The 17,170-nt window shown below is 38.9% G+C and overlaps 1 long non-coding RNA gene across 1 annotated transcript in view; it reads left to right on the top strand.

Annotated features, from left to right (window-relative positions):
- Positions 1 to 16,841, top strand: part of LOC117599211 (uncharacterized) — a 21,737-nt gene extending 4,896 nt beyond the window's left edge. The window contains exon 2 of the long non-coding RNA XR_008304222.1: positions 14,075 to 16,841. This is a non-coding gene — a long non-coding RNA (uncharacterized LOC117599211). The remainder of the gene's footprint in view (positions 1 to 14,074) is intronic.
- The last annotated feature ends 329 nt before the right edge of the window (positions 16,842 to 17,170 follow it).

Below are 17,170 nucleotides of genomic sequence, written 5' to 3'. Positions count from 1 at the left end.
TTGCAGTCACGTTTTAGAGAATTCCTGTGAGAATGCTTTAATTGTTGTTGTGGAACTATGTGGAAATAAATGTGCGTGTGTGTGTGTGTGTGTGTGTTAGATACACTCTGTTATAGTTTTGCTTGAAATGAGAATATTGCTTTTTCCTAATCTCTGAATGTTGACTAATAGATAGAATGGTCAGAGAGAGAGAGAGAGAGAGAGAGAGAGAGAGAGAGAGAGAGATTTATATAAATAAATAAATAAAAAGAGAGAGTATGTGAACAAAATATGAGAGACCCATGTTATTAAACCAAACCAAACCAAACCACTTTTTCCACAATTTAGCAGGAACTTTTCTTTCTTAAACCATATGGTGTTCGCGGTTCATCAGCTTCAGAACATAGAATTAGCATTAGTACAGAATTAACAATTTGAGTACACTTTCAGTCACGCTGATCCATTCACATGTACTACAGCATGGCATGTTCAGCTGTCTTGTATGAATATGTGTATGTATGTGGACAAATATCACGTCTTCACAATGATAAATATATATAATATTTTGATCTTCTGAGGACATTTGGCTAGTTTCCATGAGGAAATTGTTATTAGTTATTATATTATATATATTATATATGTAATAGTTATTATTATAAAGCAGCTTAAAAAAGTTAGGTGTAGGCATAGCCAACATTTTGACTAGTCACTATAAAGATTTTTTTTTTACTTTTTAAGAAAATGCAGCTTTAATTTGAACAAAACAAAACAAAAAAAAAACACTAAAGGAGCTATAGCATTTTGAGCTACTCTAATGCACAAGGCAATTAAACTCCCATGCATAGACATTGATAAAGGAGTGTGTATGCCTGTGTCTCTGTGTATGAGAGACTGAGCTGCAGGCTATGGGATCGTCATTTAGCCTTCTTCATCAAGGTAAAATAAATTAGCCTGGATCATCCGCGCACTAAATCTGTGGTGTCTTACAGATATGGACCTCAGTGAGCATCAAACTCCTGTCTGACTAGTCCACTGAGAACAGTCATCGAATCACAGCTCTCAGTTTACACACACTGAACAGCTGAGCTGAGTCTGACATACTATATCTGTGCATGCGTGTGGAAGGAATGGTCCAAAATTAGATACAATGAAATAGATCCAAATGCCAAAAGGGAAAGATATGAGCATTACAAAAACAACACTAACATTAGACTTTGTATAAATCTGCCTTAAAATGGAGATGAACATTCTACAAAAAGGGAGCATATGCATATAAGTGAGCGAGACAAAGAAAGTAGGAGAGAAAGTGGGATAGGATACTCAAGGGACCAGGTGCAAGAGTGTGCCTGACCGAGTTGAGAGCAGTAACATATAGAGCATGGCTGTAGGAGAGCATGTAGCTGGGAATGTGGGCTACATGCACACGCCGTGCATGGTGTAGACAGGGAAAGAGTGGTGGTGCTTTACAAAAAAAAAAAAAAAGAAAAGAAACAGGTCAGTGAGGTCAGTATGTGAGATCATATGTTCATAGAAAAAGCCAGGGGATGGATGGACGAGGATGTTCCAGGCAGGCTAGCTACGAGGCTGCGTGGATGGTTGGATAAAGCAATTGAGGTGTGGAGGGGAGGGGTGTATTGTTCTGTCACTTTGCCTGTGTCAGCAGGTGGAAGTGCTCATCAGGACATTAAATATGCAGCAATGCTGACTGAGTCAGTGTGCTGAGGCAGCCAAAGCCAGGGGCCGAGGGGCCCACTACAGCCAGATCAGGCCTAAACCTGCCTTAACCCTAATCCAGTGCTGTCCAACATGCTTCACAACCCAACGATGGAAGGAGTCACAGTGCAATTCAACTGACTTACACCTCTGAAGAATTGAAAGGTGATGTGGCACACCGTGTTATAATGATTATTGTAATTTAAAGTGATAGAGTGCTATCAAATCAGATCAGAAGAACAAATCAGAGGAACACCATGTGTGCAATATATAGAATGCAATCCATATCAAAACAATTATATTTAAGGAAGTAATAATAATAATAATAAGAAGAAGAAGAAATGCAGCCAGGTGAATTTAGAGAAAAAAAAATTAAAGGCAGTGTGTATCTACATAGTTAAAGGACCAGTTTTATATAGAGTATCTAAAAGTGTACACTGGGCAATTTTCAGTGACATAGTCAGTGATAAAAATGCTCCCAATTAGGTAAGGTCAGTGATTTTGCACATAATATTTAGTAAAGTTTGCCCTTATCTTTTTATATGAAAAACTCGCTTCTCTGAAAAATGTAAAGGCTCTGTAAAGATGGATCAGCAACATCCAACTAAATCAGAACAAAGAGACATCTCAATCACGTTGCCTAACAATTCTTACACTAGAATTCAGATTTTCTAGCCTCGGCAGCTGTTTTGGGAGTGTGACCTCAGACGAAACATTGAAGACAGAGACTGTATTTGCTTTAATCTTGAATTTCCACATAGCTAGCTTCAGTTATCCCCTGCCAAAATATATTTAAATTTAAACCAGATTTGTACTTTGTAAATCATGGCAAATGTAGACAGAAAGCACCATTTAGTTTAAAGAAGACTAAATCTGAAAAATGGTTGGTGAGATTACAGAAAATACAGCATACCGAGATGTCATTTATATATAATCCAGCATGCTGTATGTACTGTATGGCTGTAAAGTGGGAAATCTGTGCTTGTTTGAGTAGGCATATAAATCCAGTGCAGTAAATCACAGTGCGGGTTCACGACAGCGGCTTGCTGAGAGCTGTATTATAAGTCATTACACAATAAGCGCACAGTACATGACAACTGCTTTGCCTCAGGGAGTTATGATAAGGAGTCTTAGCGCTGAGCCTAAACTATCTATCCTGTTCAATGCATGAGTGGCGTTCCTGAGCCCCGTGTGTGGTGAGATGTAATAGCACATTGATGTTTTGAGAGGGTCTCACCACCATGAGAAGCAGGAATTCACACAATGTGTCCATTCTAAATCATCAATTAGCATGTGATTAGCATGGGCAATCAGGTACAGACATGATCAGAGGTCAATTCTAGACCTTAGAGAGATCAGCTAAGGTCAAAATTAAGCCTCTAGAGGGAATGCAGAGGTCAGCTTTTAGGGAAGGCCTATAAGTTTGCTCACCATTACCCATGATCCCCCTGACAGCTTGTCAGTCAACCAGCGTTTCTGGTTAGAGCAGCATCTTAGAGGTTCAGCTAACGCCTCCATGGGGTAGCGAAGATGAAGCAGCAGTGCATAATTTAACCAACCCTACAGCACCACACAACCAGGGCTTATGTAAAAGTTGCTGTGAAACACATCATTTTTTTCACAATCCAGGAAGGAGAGATGACAAATATAAATGATGACAATGAGATTTGCAGCTTGGTGGAAAAATTAATGTTCCACTGAAGCGCAGTTTTGTTCAAATTGTGTCCATGATCTACAACAATTGCTTACACACACGCACACACAGGATCAATGCCTCAGTAATTTGTTTCAATCAATTAAGGAGACATCTGCTAGCATTTAACCACAATAACAGCCAATCCCATCTACATGAGAGATCGAGAGAGAGAGAAAGAGAGAGAGAGAGAGGCGTACAGATAATTACATAGACTCAAAGCTTAGTGGACCATCACAGATGGACTTATTATTACAGACTATAATTTTTCTTTTAGCTGAGCTGAGGGCATTTCGCGGAGTGAGACAGCCAGAGCTTATTGACACCATAACTTTTTACTAGTTTTCTTCGCCTGGTGTTTCACCTTTTATAGTTCACAACGTCTGTCCACAGTGCTTCCCACTGAATCAGTATGCACACACTATCCCACCTCCCATATCATTGAATGAACATGTTTCCTCAACATTAGCATTGTAGCCTAATTAAAATTCACTAGGGCTGTAAACCAGGAGGAAGTCATTAAAAGAACAAGGGCACTAGATTGTAGGGTTCTAGAGTTCACCCTCCTCATTTGGTTGGCAAGCAAGAGGACAGCCTGTGATGGCCACTTATACATATTATTACTTAATAATTCTTAACTGCAAAGAAGTGGCACAATGCCTTGTTATCGCAAATGATAATACTGCTATTAATGTGTTATTACATAATATCTTGAAAGACTCACAAGAGTGAAATTTCCCAATGCTTTTCCACTGTCTGTATTGTCAATCATAAGCATATGCAGGGATAGCATCTGTCTTTGAAATGACTGCATATTCAGCTCTTTCCATCATGCATACACACATCATAATATTACTGTAGAGATGATGTTGGGAACACGAAAAAAAAACATCATGTCTATAGAAAAGGACAGCAAATAGCAATTATGTTTGGGTGCATCTTGCTGACATGTTCAGAATGCCTACAGGGTTAGAAAATTTTCTATGTATAAAATAAAATATCTTAAATTATCTCCTATATGTTGTAGAAAAAGTGATTGAAGAGTGTAGGTGTGAGAGTCCACACATCTTATTTTTATGTGTCTATTTGAAGACCTGTACAGGTGAAACACTGTTCCTAATCTCTCTCTCTCTCTTCCTCTCTCTCTCTCTCTCTCTCTCTCTCTCTCACACACACACACATACACACACACACTTAATTGAACACTTTAGTAGTGCATAGTCAGATACATTCCAGCACTGACCTGCAGGGTTTAAGCCAGGAGCTAAGAGTATTAGAGAGAGAGAGAGAGAGAGAGAGAGAGATGATGGGATGCAACAAGAGGAAGAGTCGAACCCAATAGGAAAGAACATGAAATAGCAAGAAAGTTAGGCACAGAGAATGACAAAGCCTGTGGGATGTAAGACCATAAACAGGGTGTAGCTAAGAAGGGCATACAATTGTTAAAAATAGACTGAACATAAAGATTTTAAAAATGTAAATAAATAAACAAAAACGTAAATTAATTACATCTCACTTTATTAAATATATGTTAATTTATTTAGCACACACTATTATCCCAGGTGACTTACACTGGTTACACAATATGAGCCAACAGTGATACAAGTGCTGTAACTCTTGACCTGAAACTCTAAACTTTAGGTCTGGGCTCATTTGGGATCACTGCAAGTTTGTTTTTAAAAAAATCATTTGCCAATTTTATAAGCTGTAAAATGGATATTAATATATGCATCCCTTTTTTTCAAAGAATGTTCAAAGAATCATGTTATTCGGCGCAAATCTCAGGATGAATCGCACAAGCTGTGGTTCCCTAGAAGCAACAAAACTGATTTCCAATTGACCAGAAATCAGTTTCCTGGTTGGAAAAGAAATTTCACAGAGAATATGCCACACTTTCAGTACAAAGAGCATTGAATCAGGAAAAAAACAGATGCATCTAAACCTTACATTTATCTACTGTTTGCTTTTATTTTATTAAAAATAACTAATGAACACACTAAATGAACTCCAGACCACATTATCTTTATGTAAAATTCAAAATTCAAAATGTACTTTAACAAAACAGTGCAAAAAAAAGCCTTGGATCCAAACAAAAGGGGCTAGTGTTAAAACACCCTAAATGTCTGGCAACTGAACAGAACAAGTGTGAGACAGTTGTAGGAAGAACAGACACTGAGAGAGACAGAACTGAACATGAGCGCTGGAGTAAGTGCTAGTACTCAGGAGTGCTACAAACACTAGTCAGAATCTTACAAATTGAAGAAGACTAAATCTTCTCACCATTAATATGATGTACATGATAGTGAAATATAATCCAAAGCAGATCCTTTGGAATAGGATGAATAAAGACTGAAGTGGTGCTGAGAGCCTTGGTAAAGTTCCAGGATGATCACTGCTGTGAGTAAAACACTCACACTCACTGATCTCCACATGAACTGCTTAAGGAATGAAACATTAATGGAGTGACTGGGACCAGATTTACAGAGAGAGAGATGGAATGATTGATGTGCAGTATTTTAGGTGGGCACTCAAGAGAGAAGGTGAGCAGAAGGTCAAGGAGATGAGCACAACAAAGGACACCAACGGGAGATGAAAAAAAGAGGAAAAAGAAAAATCAGGCAAAAATGATATGAAAGTGTGTGTGTGTGTGTGTGTGTGAGTGTGTAATGTATAGCCATTACCTCAGTACATATACTTACTGAAGGTGTGTCTATGAGCAGATGTTACTGATAGAGGGTGTCATGTAAGTTCAGAAACACAACAGAGCAAAGAGTAAAGAGACCAAACACACAGCAAAGAGGAATAAAAGATGAATTCAGAAATATCCCACTTTTTTATTTTTATTTATTTTATTTTTCAAAGAATTTAATCTAATTCATCTTCACCCACATATTGCTGCTGCCTCATCCTGGTTATAAAATGCTTATGTAGTATGTGTGTGTATGTGTGTGTGTGTGTGTGTGTGTGTGTGTGTGTGTGTATATATACATACATACAGATGCTCTTCACTACAGCACTTTTGAAAGTATTAAATCTTACAAAAGCTTCTGAAAGAAACTGATCCAAATACTTTCTAAAGATATCACTTAATTCATGATATACATTTATAATAAAATAATTTAAAAGAAAAAAAATGATTGTGACATATTGTGAATATAATGTTAGGTTTTATACTGGCTGTAGCTGTCATTACAATCAGCTTGCGGGATCTGTGCTTTTTGGTTTGCATTCTTTTTCCTTCTAGTGATATCACCCAACTTTTTAAAAAAAAAAAAAAAAAGATTTCTAAATCATTCATCATTTATGGATTGTGGAAAATATTTAAAAAGCTGGAATTTAAACACTGGTTAAAATGGAAGTGTATCGTTTCCATGAGTCATAAAAAGTGCATTTAGAAATGCTTAAATGCACTTTTAGATTTTGGTTTGTCGGAGATTTAATTTATTTCATATAATTTTTTTTCATTCCTTTCCCCACTGCACTTTTCAAAACGATGTTATGCTCATCCACACAAGCAGTTTGTTCCATGGTATAAGTTTCTGTGTGTGAGTAGAGAGAGACAGAGAGGGAGAGAGAGAGATGCACTGATGGGTACACAGCAGATGCATAGTTCAGTGTAATACAGAGCTTTTTTTTCTGCCGAGTTCCTCCATTTCTGCTTTTGGCTGGTGCTGCTCATTGCATTGCACTTGTGTGTGTGTGTGTGTGATAGAATGGCCAATAATATCTACCAATACATAGTTTGGTATTTAAGATTTTTGTCTACCTTGTCAAAGAGTTTACCATATTACGCTGCAGTAAAAAAAAGTGATTAAAACGGAATAAAAAGTTGTCACTGTTGGAGAGGAGCTCCTCGGGAATCTCATTTCAGACTGCACAAGACAAACAATGCAATTCCGAGTAAACTGCTATTAAGCAAGATTACAAAGAGACAAAGTACAAATGTGAAATCCTCAGCAGTTTAAGAGTGTTATCTCAGAATATTTCACTAAGACAGAGAGAGAGCGAGAGAGAGAGAGAGAGAGAGAGCACATGAAAGAGGTTTAAAAAGGAAATGATCACAAACACAGTAGAGAAAAAATTGCTAGTGATTTATTTAAATATTTTTGCCATGTGTTTTAAAAGGTTTAATAATAAAACCTCGTTTTGGGATTAAATACAAAGTGAAATTAAAGATGAAGAATTAGAGATGCCAATAATCACTATATAACCTTTACAGGACAAAATGATGATAATTATGTAGGATAGGCTCTTGTAACATCACATAATATAACAAGTAAAGGAGTGCAGGCAAAACAAAACATACTGACTATTTTTAAAGTGTTCCTTATCTTTTTTTCCGCTGTCACACTGGACATTCTGGGCTTCTTTACTTTCTGTAGAGGAGAACACATGGATGATTGTTAAGGCTATTGTTACTGTCGCACTTTGCCTGGATCAGCCAATCAGGGGCTGAAAGAGTGCTGAGTAAGGGCTGAACGCTCACGTCCAAATGCAGGGGCGAGCGGAAAGGAGCTGCAAACGCACTGCAGCATGGTTAACACCTCTCGACAAAACCACACAACTCCAGTGCATGTGATTTGCCTCATCAGGGCCCTTAAAATGTCTAATGACTTCTTTTTTTTTTTGCTCTGTAGGAATCTAAACTAGAAATACAAAGCCAACAGTAAATAAAAAGGAGCAGAGTTAATCGTGGACACACATTAAAGTTTACAAGTGAGCCAGAAGTCAGTGTAATAAATAGCAGGGATTGAATGAGGACAATTAGCAAGCTGGCTGATTGTAGCAAATACCATGGCTGTGTGCCGTTCTACCCTGAGTTACCACACAATGACAGGAATCCTGACATGGGCTATGGCATTATAAATCATCCTGGTAATTAACTACTTAAAAGCAAGTAAAACATAGTTTACTAATGATGGATTAATGATTAATTAATTAACAATGAATAATTATGCACTAATAATTATTCAATAATAATTATTAGTTCATTATTGTAAGTTTAAAATAGATTTTATGTAGTGTTATTATATTTCAGTATAAGTTTTATGTTAAGCTTGCTCATTTAATGGTAAATTTAATTCTTAGACTCAGCCTAGTCATTGACCTGAACAGTTTCAAGCTTCCTCTGATGCCAGCACTCCTCAACATCCTAATAATGAGTTGAAGAGCCCTTTATGAGCTGGATCAGGTGTGTCAGGACTGGAGCAGAGGAAAACCCGATTCTCTGCAAGGAAGTGTGTCGATAGAAGTCCCTGCCAACATTTCAAATATTTGTTTCATTAATTAATGTATTTATTTGCTTATATATTGTATTAAGAACATAGGAGCGAGCTAAATTAGTAAACTACATATTACTCAATTATACATTGTTCATTAGCAAACCTTAGATTAACGTTACCATAAAAACTGTGACCACTAGCTTATTGCTAGAAAGCTAGAGTGAAACTGCTTCAGAGTCTGTAAAATCAAATGACGTGGACCAACAATATCCAACCAATCAGGATAAAGAGGAGTCTTTACTTGCTTGTCAATCATATTATATATTAAATCAAAAAGCTCCCTCTCAGGCCCCCTGTGTAGCTGTTGGGCTGTTAGTAACTCTAGACACAGAGCTCCTTCTGGTTTTGCAGAAATTTATTTTTACTGATTCGGCAGTATCAGGACTGGCAGCTTTATTATGTTATTTATGTTATTACTTTACTATGTTTTGATAATTTACCAGACATCAGGCTCAAGCCTGTACCTCGTGATTTGTTAAATATGTATTTACAGGAATCTTTCTGTGTTTCATCATTTCTTTTTATCCTTCTCTTCATAATGAATGAATCAATCTTTACTTTGGGAATAAATGCTTGCTCTATGTGTTTGCTGCTCTGAAAACATCTGAAATCTCTGTCAGTGCTTGGTGTGAGGGTCAGCTCTGTAGCACTGTTATGGCAAAGAGGGCATGGTGATAGGAGCCAGAGGCTAAAAGCAGTGACAGGATGTAGCTGATATAGCTGAACAGGTGTCGCTCTTTGACCATTCCCCTGAGCATATGTGTGTTTGTGTTGGGGGGTTGTGGGCGTGTCAGTCACACCACAAACTGAGATGCACTAAGAATTGTCCAGATAAGGAGAGAGGGAGATAGACAGAGAGAGAGAGAGAGAGAGAGAGAGAGAGAGAGAAGGGGGGCAGGAGAGAGTGTAAAGGGGCAAAGATGAAGAATGAGGTTTAAGGAGACAATGTAGAGGACATGTAAAGAAGAAAAAAAAAGTTTTGTGGTGAAAATTAAGTGAAAAGTGATATAATGAGAGCAGATAGGAGAACAATGCCTGTCCTGACTTTGAAAGCTGAATGATGGCCTTGAATAGTTCTGAGCTTGGATCACGTCAAACTCCATAGTTATTCACAGGAAACCATTCTCAGCTGTCCGGTCCCATATATCACCTGTACATTGCAAGCCTAGTACCCACATTCTCATGTACCCTCACACACCCTTTAGGACTTCAGCTGTCCTAAAACGTGACTGAAGAGATAAAGAATGGAATGTAACAGGGATACACATACTCAGAATAGACCAGGGTATGCCATCTCTTTAATACCAGCCTGAGGATACAAAACATGCACCCACATTGCACATTAAAACTTTCACACCAGTTCTCAAACCTTCTGCTTTCACTAAACGACAAACTCTGTACTCATACCCAGAAGAATGTGCTCACAATGCTTATACACACAACCAACCAGTCCTCCTGTAAGATGTTATATTGCTTATGCACTTTAGTGTTTCAGCCTTAAATCTCTCTTCTAAAACATTAGCCATCCTTTGAATTTATTTGTAAATGTACATATTATGTATTGAATCCAAACCAACCAAATGCTGACATTCCTGCTCAATTGCATGCAGTGAGACATGAAAAGCCAGGGTTGTGATTTCAGAGAGGCCACTAGGGTACAGCTTTGGTGTGGCTATTTGTCCATAGAGGAGACTCTGGGGAATGAGAGGCTGCTGGGGAACAGACTGTGATTCAGTGATCTGTTATTCAGTTCCCTGCAGTGAGCGTTCTTCCCCTTGTAATACACCCTCTCAGCACATTCTGTCCTTACACTGGTCAGCTGATCACTAATTAACAAAGGGTTTGTCACCACATTCACTGACTCGTGTACAGAAATGATGCATATACACACCAGGCGTAATATCAAAGTATGTACAATATATATAATTTATATTTTAGCACACACAAAAAAACAGTGCTAAATCTAGAATAGAGGAAGAGGGAAAATATAAACAGGAAACAGGAAAAAAAATACAGCAGCTTTCTTCTAGCTTGACTTCTTGTATATCCACCATCCTCTTCCTCATATCCTATTTTATCCAATACACCCACAATAAATCCACAAATTCCATCCACAACTGTCTTGCTACTGTGATCTGTATTAAGCTCCTAAGCAGCATGAATTTACACTGTCTTTTTAGGTTCTTTCCACTCTCACGTCTTCCTGCATAGTATATCATAGTGGTGCAATCATCACACACAAACACACACACATACACACTTGTTTGAAGGTGTCAGCATTGTCCGTTGTCTTTCATCCTGTCTCCGTCACAGGGTTTATTTTTAAAAGGACAGGAGGAGGTCAACAGCAAAGTCACAACCACTCAAGTATTTTAAGAGCCGACTAAGATGTAGGGTAGTGTGTGTGTGTGTGTGTGTGTGTGTTGGGAGAGGTGAAAGTACCAGTAGTTGCATTATGGCTGTGCTGTGTTCTATTTATTAGACCCTTCCCCCATCCATACTATTAAGCCCAACCCACATACCTAATGCAGACACCCATTGCAGCTTCAAATGCAGCAAACGCCTCTTTCTCTCATCTTCTTGAACACACACACACACACACACACACACACACACACCAAGAAGAACTGTGATCAACTTGGCTAATGGCAAAATGATTAGCTAATGCTAATTTAAAAGTGGGACCCTCAAGGGCAAAGCTAACATGTTGAGCTAAATAAAACGGATTGCTAGAAGCATGCTCATGAAAACAAAGGAATGCAGGCGGAAGTGCAAAACTGAGAGAGAAAGAGAGAGAGGAAAATTGACTTATTACAGATTAGAGCAGAGACCAAGGGTCAGTGTCTGTTAATTCTGCAAGTGCTTCATTAGTGGTATTGACATGTCTGTGATAGATTCATTGTTTTCTCAAGTTTGTCTGAAGCCGTTGTTTCTAAATCCTTTTACTGGGAAGTGTTAAAGACTTTGCTCAGATTCTTTCAATTCACAGGATGTTCTCAATCTCCAAGGGCTTCCGCACATACACAAACACACACACACACAATTACTCAACACCCTGTGTGTTCTTACTCACTCAAGATGCTCTTAGAAGAAATCACACATGACGTAGGAGCAGTTATCAAATGGAGAATGAGCATTTCCCTACATGGATATTAAAACATTACAGATGAATCAGCCTTATGCAATTGTCATTTTAATATAACTACTTCTCACTGAAGAGTTTGGTTTGTTCAGCCCTCACGCTTACCCAGTGATATGTATGTGTTGCATAAGCGAACTTCTCTGTCTTGGTGGCAATAGGCTGAGAAGGTCAGCCCAGACTTCTCGGTCCCCAACCCTCCTGGGAGATCCCCCAATGTTTCCAAGCTAATTGTTACACATATATGGGTCCTGGGGCTGCCCTGGGGTCTACATCCAGTAAATACATCTCTAGATGGAGCCAACCAGGGGACATCATTGTAAGTTGCCCAAACTACCTCAGCTGGCTCCTCCCAAGTCACAGGAGCAGGAGCTCTACTCCAAGACTGTCCCCAGCAACACTGCTACGAAACTCCATTTCCAGTGGCTTCACTCATGACCTTATTCTTTCTGTCGCTACCCACAACTTGTTACCTTAGGTAAGGATGGTGATGTAGATTCATGGCTGTTTTCACCCCAGCCACCTCCCCCACCTCAGCAGTGAAACATTCAAGTGCATGTCAGAGGTCCACTTCAGAAGTTGCCAAGGGAACAAATCATCTGCAAATAACAGTGATGTTACCTCTAATCCCCCATACTGGACACCTCTCTAAAAGGATTGGAGACAAGACACACCCTCGATGGAGTTGAAGTAGTGACCCAGATACCACATGCACCTGCAGTACCTCCCACAACAAATGTGGAGGCACACGATCATAGGCCTTCATAAGCTATGCAAGAGTAAAGAGCTAATCCACTGTTCTATGGCCTGACAGAACCTCTCATATCATAAGTACACCCTACTGGGTGGACTCTTCTCTACAGAAATCTGGAAGACTGAGGAAGGTGATTCCCCTATAATTAGAAGACACGCCCTGTGCTACAGTACGTGTGGATCTAAATCAGGCTATATCTATTCCATTCACTGCCAGTTAACTGACATTCCACGTTCCCAAAGCCAGTTTCCACTGCATGCGTCTAATCTGTCTAAGCCTCTCGATCACATGCCTGCCATCTGACTGGCATTGCCCCTGACCTCCACCCTTCATCTTGCAGGTGGTGAGCTTCCAAGATGGCTCCATGTTGCCATTTCATGTTGAGTTCCATCAGATTACTTGAATGGCCCAGTTACCAGGCACTCACCTGTTGACATCATCCCCAGGCCTGGGTTCAGGGGTGAGCCCCGTGAGGGCATTTTTTTTATGCCTTTCATGGAGGTCTTTAGGATCACTCTTTGCCTGACCTCTGAGGGTGGCCCACTGGGAGCATTAAGTTCAATGTGGCATAGCCCTGATGTTCACTGAAGTACACAAGCCCCTTCACCATGACAAAGTCTCGAACCACTTAAATGTTGTAATAACAAGTGGGAACTTCAGAAACAATCTGGATTCCTGAGCTTTCAAATAGTTACTGCACTGTACCCTTTCTCATTTTAGTTTTCAGCAATTAGGACATACACAATAGTTTGCATCTCTTACATCTCAATTGGTTGCATTATGTACATTTTTACAGTAGAGGAAAATGTTAGTAAAATTACAACTTACTGATCAGCTTAGTGGCTAATGTTAACAGTGCACTTAACTGCAGAGAATTATGACCTTGAGAAAGGGAAATCATCCATTCAGCAAATAAAGGCAACATAATTACAACACAGTTTATGTAAAAACATGACATAAGACATTGGAACTGTGACCAAACAGCATCACTATGTTCATTTTTGTTCCCAATGTTTCTTATACAAGCAATGTCCTCTACAACTACAGGGCATGAAATTATAAGATTATTATATATTATGTTTTAAACAACATTTACAGAAAGTGAATGTACATATGTACTTGTAAATGGATTTCCATGTAGTTCAAGCTTCATTTATGCAAACAAGCTAAAACAAACTGACACGGAGCATAAATAAGGACCATATAGCAGGACGGAAAGGGTCGTGTTCTGACACATCACAAAAGGCAAAAATGGAAGTGTATCTGTTCCATGAGTATCTGTTCCATATTATGCATTTGATGTGAATTGGCTTTTTTGTATACTTTATACTCTGCTATGTTAATGGTTATAATTGTTCCTGTTTTGTCGTGTCTAATGAAAACCTAGTATTGTTTATTTGCCAAGAGTTTTTGAGATGCTACATGTGTATTGATGTCAAAATAATTAAGTATTGAACTTGTTACTTACCAAAGTGATGATCTGATCAGCTTGTCCTCTCTGATGTCCTTTGCAGATTTGGGCTGCAGCCGTGAGCTCCAGCACTACTGTCCCACTCATCCCAGAATGCTTTGCTAAAGCTGGTAAAATGGAACCAAATCAACTGTTCTATGGATTTGGTCCCCTTCAACCAGCTGTAGCTGTGCATTGATCACCCCAGAGGGCAGTGAGATAGACAGAGAAGATCTGGGAGCACACAAACACATACTAACACTCTACAGGATTCACCTTATGACCATGTCTGACAGGATCTGAACATCCAAGGAGCTGTCATATGGATTCGTTGATCCAGCTAGAACACCAACCTGATACACTTCACCCCACACATTATAATCTCTAATAACATGATTAAACACTGTGAGGTTATTAAAACCCAGGTGAACATTAACCATTCCATGCTGTTCAACTCTTTATGACTGATAATATCGGATTATGAATCCAGCCCCATTCGCTGTCACTGGAATATAGGCTTGCTGAGCTTTATGGCTGCCCATTGATTTCTTGTCTTGCTGGTGAAAGAGAGAGATGTGGAGGGACAGGATGGGAGAGAGGGCTGCACGTCAAGCTGTTGAATAAGTAAAGCAATCGTTCCTTTTCTCCTCTTTTTCCCCCACACACTTGTCGTGATCCTTAATGCACGTTTCTGATCAATAAAAGCTCATCCTGAGGTCCATAAATGCTGAAGTGGGTGTTTTTTTTTTAAATGCTGGCTTCTTGATGGAAGGAGGAAGGTCAAAGTGAAGGGAAATGGATAGGAAGAAAAGGAAAATAAGGGAAGATGGATGGATGTATGGAGGACAGGAGTTGGCAGATTGACATGACAGTGCAGAAGAACTGTGAATAAAGGAATGGGTAACATGATGCTACCACACAATATCCTAGATTCTAGCACAGGCTTGTTACGGGAATTGAATATTCAGATTAATATTCTAAGGACTAATTAAGGCAACACTAACCAAATATCAGGCAAAATAATCCTGTTCATTACTGAAACCTTAACCATTTGTAACATTTAGTCATGATATCATGTTAGTTAAACACCAAGGTCTCCTTCACACAGCATATTTTGCTGGTATAACAGCAGCACATAGCAGATTTGGTTGGGCAGGAACTTTCTTTCTTTCTTTCTTTCTTTCTTTATTACTTACTGACTTACTTATTTACTTATTTGTTGCTTGTTTGTATTTATCAAGTTGTGCCCAGAAATGAATATGACAATGTAGACCATATTGGGCAGCAGTGAACAGGAGGTGTGACAGCTGAAATCTGCTGGTGCAGTGGGACTTTTAAACCTACTTTGACCCAAAACTGCTGGAATTTCTGACTTCATTGCTCACAAGCCAGTTTTGTGGATGTACTCTGCTTCTGTCAATAGCCTTCTTTAACCAACTATTAAATACTATCGTCTGTATTATTTTAAAGTGACAAATAAAAACAAACAACCAAGTTGTGGCTACTAAATGTGAATTAGACAGTTGTCACCTTATTGCACATGGAACATCATATAATGAATAGATTTAATAAAATTACATAACTAAGAGATGAGAAGTTAGCCAATATAAATGCTTTGAGCTAGAGCTTTGTCAAAAGGCAGCTCTGGCTCGGAGGCAGGAGGAAATTAATTGGTTCAAACAGCCAACTGCTGGAGCTTACTTTTCGAAGGTTTGCATTAATTCCCTAGCCAGTAACAGTACTGCTGTTTGTTAGCTTGGCTTTTGACTTTTGATTTTGACTAAAAAAGGGGTTCTTATTTATATGATGTTGGCAACAAAAAAAAAATGTCCATTTTCTGTTAGTGGTGTTAAATTAGTTCGTTTTTGTTAAATTAAAAAACTGTTCAGAAAGCTACCTACACTCTATAATAAGGTACATAAGCCATAAACTTGTCTGATCACTAACATTAGCTTATTAATTAGCTGGCAACAATGTCATCAACAACTTTTGGATATCTAGCTGGCTTGTAACTTAAATATTTAAATAAAGTGTGCCATTCTACGAGTCACCATGCTGAGCAGCTCTCACTGTGTATCTCAGCATCCTTTACACCTCTTGATAAAATATTAAAACAAACCCCAACCTTTTGTAAAATTACACCACTCTGGGTCACAATACCACCTGTGCTGACAGACAGAAAAATATATAATGTACTGTATGTGCCATAACTTCATGTCCTAATGCCATGATCTTTTGTCGGGTTTTGCCATTTGTATTATGATCACAGGAATGTGTAAGTTGCCGTGTTACACCAGCTCCACCTCATCATTCCCCTCCTTCAGGTCGACCTAACCTCTTCTGTCAGCCTTGTTATGTGGTGTGGTAATGGTCACAGACGTTTGATGTGTGTGTGTGTGTGTGTGTGTGTGTGTGTGTGTGTGTGTGTTAGGGGGAAACAGAGCAGAACCATTTCCCCTGTGTAAAAGATTTAATTCTGTTATTTGTCTTTTACTGGCTGGTAAAAGATCCTATTACAAAATTACTGGGGTGAATCTTTCTCTCTCTCTCTCTCTCTCTCACACACACACACACACACACACACACACACACACACACACACACACACGGGCAAAGCACATGGACAAATTACTGTTCACAAAACATCGAAACCAGGGATATGTAACGAGGTTTTAAGCGAGGTTTCACCAGAATAATTGAGAATCAAATATTAACTGTACTGTATGTAAAGTACATGTACTACATGTAAAGTACTGTACTGCATGACATGGTAAAGTTCTTCTAAATCAACTTGATCTCATGAATAAATTGTGCAAATTCAAACAAATTCACACTAATTGAGTCATGTGATTTGTTAAAAATTTACAAGCCTGGCCAGAAATTGCAACCTCTCTCTCTCTCTCTCTCTCTCTCACACACACACACACACATACACACAGTGTATTGCAACTCAGCCATAATATAATATGATAAGTCTGTCCTTTGTTGGACATGGATTTATGTTGCAGATGACATTGGGGGAAAGGAAGCAGTGTTGCCAAGCCACATAAAACAATGACAGACATTTTAATACTGAGATTGAGAGGAAAGCCGGCTGCTCAGGTGTCTTGTGTCAAATAGGACACCAGATGGACTGGACACATTTTACTCACACTGGACT

The sequence above is a fragment of the Pangasianodon hypophthalmus genome, chromosome 16 (genome assembly GCF_027358585.1).
Source record: "Pangasianodon hypophthalmus isolate fPanHyp1 chromosome 16, fPanHyp1.pri, whole genome shotgun sequence".
Lineage (NCBI taxonomy): Eukaryota > Metazoa > Chordata > Actinopteri > Siluriformes > Pangasiidae > Pangasianodon > Pangasianodon hypophthalmus.
Note: the sequence above shows the minus strand (reverse complement) of the source record. Positions and strands in the feature narration are given on the sequence as shown.